The following is a 6,000-nucleotide window of genomic DNA, read 5'->3' as shown; positions in this document are numbered from 1 at the left end:
AGTATCACAGCTAAATACAAGGTGGAACAGGTTGTTTAGTATAAGTAGTTAACATATTTCAAAGGACCATTGAAGGTGAAATGCCCTATTAACACCTCTCCAGCCAGAAAAGAGAAAAAAATGGGGGAAAGGAGGTTAGTTTGTTATACACCATAAATCCAATGTCTCTGTTCAGTCCATGATTTTTAGTGTCTAGCAGAGTTATGAATTTAAATTCCCAGGCTCATCTTTTGAAGGTGGTGTGCAGGTTTCCTTTGATGATGAGGATGGAGAGGTCAGGTATAGAGTGTTTGCTTTAGGAAAAGTGTTCACCCACAGGTGACAATATTCTTGTCTTTGATCACTTTCCTGTGTGAGTTCATTTGAGAGCATAGTGCTTGTCTGGTTTCACCCACATAGAGGCTATTGGATGAGGTACCCCACGTGTTGTGATTGGCATGTGTAGGAACCATGGATCTTGAAAAGTGTGTACTATGGAGTGTTGATCACTGTAGCAGTGGAGATACATTTTAAGGTTTCGCATCTGTTGTTCTGGAAGGGTCTGGTGGTGCTTTGAGGTGGTTGGGGAGTTTGCTTTTGATGATGAGGGTGGCGAGGTTGGGGGATTGTGTAAAGTCCAGAAGAGGCGGTTCAGGAAGATTTTTCAGGTTGGGATCCCCATCAAGTATGGGTTGTAATTGTTTGACATAGCCTGCATGAGCTCCAGTGTGGGATGGTAGGTGACAACTAGGGCTGTGCAATCAGAGGGGATTTTATTTCTGTATTGAAGCAAGTTCTCAGGATATTTGGGTGGCCCGTTCCATGATGGGATCTACTTCTCTGGTGGAGTGTCCTTGTTTGGTGAAGGTGGTCTTAACTGTGTTAAGGTGTATATCCTGGACTTCCTCCTCTGAGCATATTCTGTGGTATCTGAGTGCCTGACTGTAGATAACCAATTTCTTAGTGTGTTTGTGGTGGTTACTGGATCAGTACAGGTAGGTGTGATGATATGCGGTTTCTTATATATCATTATCTATAGGGTTCCCTTGTTGAAGCTGATCATGGTATGGGACACAGATGCTGGTGCAGGAGTGTTCTAGAGAGAGTTTAATAGATGGGTGGTGGTAGTTGAAGTTGTGAAGGAAATCTAGGAGGAAATTTAGGTCGTCTTTCCAGAGGACTTCAATATCATCAATACATCTCCAGTATATAATTGGTTTTGTGGTGCATTTGTCCAGATGCAGTTCTTATGTCACTTTCATAAGGTAGGTATAAAGGTGATATCAAATTAAACTTTAACCTATCAGTTGGACTGAAGAACTGATTGTTTAATTTGAATAGCCTATTTTATTAATAGGATAAATGTAACAAATTTCAGTCCTACCCTGCCATACCATAGCACCTTTAAGATTCAGCTGTCATATGGATATTGTGGATTCTTATTTGAATTAATTTCATTAAACATACATCTGTTGATGTGTAAGCGGGAAATTTAAGATACTGGTTAAATGTTCCCACCTGAAATTGATTAGACACAGTAGACTTGTATATTCAAGATGTTTTTTGGAGAATCTGCTTATTGGATTACAGTAGACTTTTTATGATCAAGGCACTTTTCCAGATAGAAGTAACCTGTGTGTTCATAACCAAAAGGCCAATTTACTTGTGATACAGGTCATTATTTGCCTTTCTTATGGAGGTCCTTTTGATGTGACAAACTCACCCTGTCTGAGTATTAGCATATGGAGGATTGATTGGATAATCAAATCATCATCAAAGATTCTGCAAAATAACTTGGAGACCTGAACAGAGCTAAGAAGTTAGCAGTCAGAAGTAATACAAATACTTAGCCCTTACATGTTGGTTTATATCTTCAAAGCATTGTATGAGCTAATTCCAACCCCACGCCTGTTCAGTAGGTATTGTCCCCATTATACAGGTGAGGAAACTGAGCTACAGAGAATTAAGGCTGTGATCCAGCAAGGTATTCAAGCATTGCAGTCAGTGAAATTACTTGCATGCTTAAAGTTTGACATGTGCTTGCTGAACTGAGGCCTTGCAGAAGGAATTGATGTCAGAGTTGGGAGATCCTGGTTCTCCCACTAGACCTTTCCCTGGAGAGACGCTGATGGTCATTCTGAATCCATGAGGCAAAAGGTACTATCTTAAAGTGAGCCACAGTGATAGCTAGGTAATAATTGGAGATGTACCAATCTCCTAGAACTGAAAGGGACCTCGAAAGGTCATCGAGTCCAGCTCCCTGCCTTCACTAGCAGGACCAATTTTTGCCCCAGATCCCTAAGTGGCCCCCTCAAGGACTGAACTCACAACCCTGGGTTTAAAAGGCCAATGCTCAAACCACTGAGCTCTTTGTCTACTTTGTCTCATGTGACCCCTAACCTAAAGAGAGGGGAGCTCGTAACCTGCACTTGCAGTGGCAAAATTAACCCTAAAATCCAAACAAGGGACACTTAAATACTGGTATGAGGGCAGACCCCCCTGTTTATTTCAAGACGACGCACAGAGTATATACTTTTAGGTTTCCAGTTTTGCAGTGTTTTTAAAGCAGTGTGATTACACAACAGGCAGGTATCAATGTAGGACATGATGATGAAGCATAAGTTTGCCAATGCGTTTTAATTAAGCAAATGTTTTTTCAACTTTAGCTGTAGCAAACTTAATTTAAGTGTCCCAATTAAGTATCAATCAAAGTTCAGTTTTTGTAATTAAATTCTTTGTGTAATGTAGTTCCTTCCCTGATGAACCGAGGGATGCACCCCACCCATGTACTTATTCTCTACATCAGTACTGACTTGGACTCTTAATACAGTCTATGGGTGGCGTTCCTGAGCCCACTTGTCTGCTGACGCTTTAAAAACTCCCACACCTCAATCTGGGTCTGTGCTGGTTATGTGAGATATACGTATCTCATGATCCTTGTAACCGATACCTGTAATCCCTCATAATTCAAGCCTGACCCCAGATGTACAGTACCTTCCCTCTTACTTGTGTATATTTAATTTTAAATATTAACTTTAATAAAAATTTTAAGCTCTTTGAACTGGTCTTTATCGTCACTCTACATCATTCCACCCGGGTCTGATGAAGAGATAAGTATGCCTAGCTGACGGGGTGGAAAAATACTGTGGTACTTATGCTGCTGCTAACAAGGTCCCCTGTGCACCAAAGAGGACCAGGAATAAATAGAGCAAATTTTGGATGGAGGAGCTCTCGGGACCCACGCTGAAAGCACAAGAAAGCTTTGGGCAATGGGGTAAAGGACAAACATTGTCACTGATGCAAGTGAACTGGACATGAAATTTGGGGAAAAGTTCCACTTCTTAATGTAAGTGGATTAACTCCACAAGGTAAGAATTTACAGTCTAAACCAATGATAATATAAATCCAATGACAATGGTCCTGTTTATGTAGCTGTGTAACTAGATGTGTACATCCCTACAAAACACGATGTGCCATCTGACTTATTTACTCAGTTATTCTGGATCCTCTCAGCTAGTTTCTGGTGAAGTGTGTTATGTCTAGCTGTATCTATTACAGCAGTCAGTTCATACACAAACTCCTACATTTACAGTTCTGTAGATATTGTGCTCGGAGCAAGAAGCTGGCACACAAGATCTTGATGTGAAAGTGTTTTGTGTTTTAATTTTAAACTTGGATTTGCAAACCACCACTTACACTGATGGGGTTAATAGAAAATGCCAAATCCAGCTAATGGTGGGTGTTCAAAATAAACCCATTCCATCTCTGATGCTTCCTGGGGATACCCAGGGTTGGGAGGCACCTTGCTACCACCCACCCTTAGCATGAAGAAGTCTCAGCTGTGCCTTCCAGGGGTCACCTCCCCAAATCCACTGGCCACAGACAACACAAGCAATCTCCTCTAGGCCTCGCAGGACTCTCTGTCACTCTGCAGGTTAGCAATTGGCACACCCCCACCCTTGAGGCCTGCAAGCATCTCCCTGGAGTGTTCCAGGCCCCGTTCCACTGGTCACTCTCAGGATCTGCTGCTTCCAAAGAAACGGTACCCCGCAGCTTACCGGTTCCACCTCAGATCACCGCTCTGCTTAATACACAGCACTTAGATATGGTTACAGTGAAGTCAAGAACAGGCTTATTTAACAAAACATAGAGGTTCAAAGCAATAGCCAGTGGAAGTATTGGAAACAAATGGTTACATATGCAATAACACCCATTATAAAGCCTAGTCTTGATTAACAAGATACTCTCATAACTTGCTTCACCATGTTAGTGCCATGCTGGGTGTGATGCTCTTTTCATAAGACAACCACACTGTTAGCTTGTCTCCTCAGTGAAGGATCCACGGTGTCCCTTGATACCCCTAGATATGATTTAACAACCCATAGTCCTAATTCATAAACAGGACCCTGCCCTGCTGATTGTTTCTTCCTGTGGCTTTTATCTTGTTGATTCTTAATCACTTGATTAGCATCAGGCTCAGTATGCAAATAGACATGCGTTGTGAGGTGGACAATTCAGGTATGATCAGAAAGGAAGATAAATGTCTGTTTCACTTGCCCGAAAGGAACTTGTTCAGCATTGCTGCATAATTCTTAAATATCATCCGTACATACATTTCACAATAATTATGATGGCGAGTGGGCTAGCCACTATCTCTTGCTAGAGACCTCACATGCCAACCATTGGTGAACTATTATGCATGTATCTGGCCCACAGGATCCCTGTACAACTCTATGCACCACCTGTGACCTCTGCCAGTTGGCAGGTCCCAGGGTCACATAGCCTGTCTAAACTTACACAAAAAATACTTTGCATTCAAAACCTAGTGTTCAGTAAAGAAAGTGCTCTATTTTTCCCAATGCCTACACAAGCTGGCTGATTTTAAATGCACTAGATCAGGGGTGGGCAAACTACGGCCCAGGGGCTGCATCTGGCCCTTCAGACGTTTTAATCCGGCCCTCGAACTCCTGCCAGGAAGTGGGGTCTGCAGTTTGCCCTGCTCCACGTGTGCCATGGCTCTGTGGGGCTCCCAGAAGCGGCTTCTACGTGTAGGGGCAGCCAGGGGGCTCTGCACCCTGCCTCCGCCGCAAGTGCCGCCCACACAGCTCCCATTGGCCGGCAACCGCAGCCAATGGGAGCTGCAGGGTTGGCGTCTGTGGACGGGGCAGTGTGCGGAGCTGCCTGGTCACGTCACTGCGTAGGAGCCGGAGTGGGGGACATGCTGCTGCTTCCGGGAGCTGCTTGAGGTAAGCCCCGCCCAGAACCTGCATCTTTGACCCCCTCCAGTGCCCCAACTCCCTGCCCCAGCCCTGATCCCCTCTCACCCTCTGAACCCCACGGTCCCACCCTCCTGCACCCCAGAGCCCTCCCACCCACACCCCTGCCCCAGGCCAAGCCCCCTCCAGCACCCTGAACTCCTCATTTCTGCCCCCACCCCAGAGCCCGCATCCCCAGTCAGAGCCCTCACACCCTCCCCAGGAGCGGCGCCAGGGTTTCTGGCGCCCTAGGCAGAATTCGGGGGGCGGCACTCCCATCGCGCTGCCAAAGAAGGACCCTCCGCCGAAATGCCGCTGTTTTCCGCAGCACGTCGGCAGAAGGTCCTTCTCGGCAGTGCGACGGGAGTGGAACCGGAAGCGCCCGTGCACCCCGTGGGGAGCGCACAAAATGCCGAATCCTGGCTCCCTAGAGGGTCGCTTAATGGAAGTGCCAGCCCTGACCCTCCCACACACCCAACCCCCAATTTTGTGAGCATTCATGGCCTGCCATACAATTTCCATACCCAGATGTGGCCCTCGGGCCCAAAAGTTTGCCCACCCCTGCACTAGATAGAACTATATTTCATTTAAAGGTGTGCAGGTCAATTCAGGTTTTGTTAAAAGCAAAATTTTTCCTAACAACATTAGTATGAATATCTTCACTCAATTGTTCAGAACACTCCATTATTATTAGAAATAATCTTTCTCCAGTATTTGCAATCCAATTTTTGCAGCATCCTACTTCTGTATGAAAACTAGAAAGTGA

This window comes from Mauremys reevesii, linkage group 16, assembly GCF_016161935.1.
Source record: "Mauremys reevesii isolate NIE-2019 linkage group 16, ASM1616193v1, whole genome shotgun sequence".
Lineage (NCBI taxonomy): Eukaryota > Metazoa > Chordata > Testudines > Geoemydidae > Mauremys > Mauremys reevesii.
Note: the sequence above shows the minus strand (reverse complement) of the source record.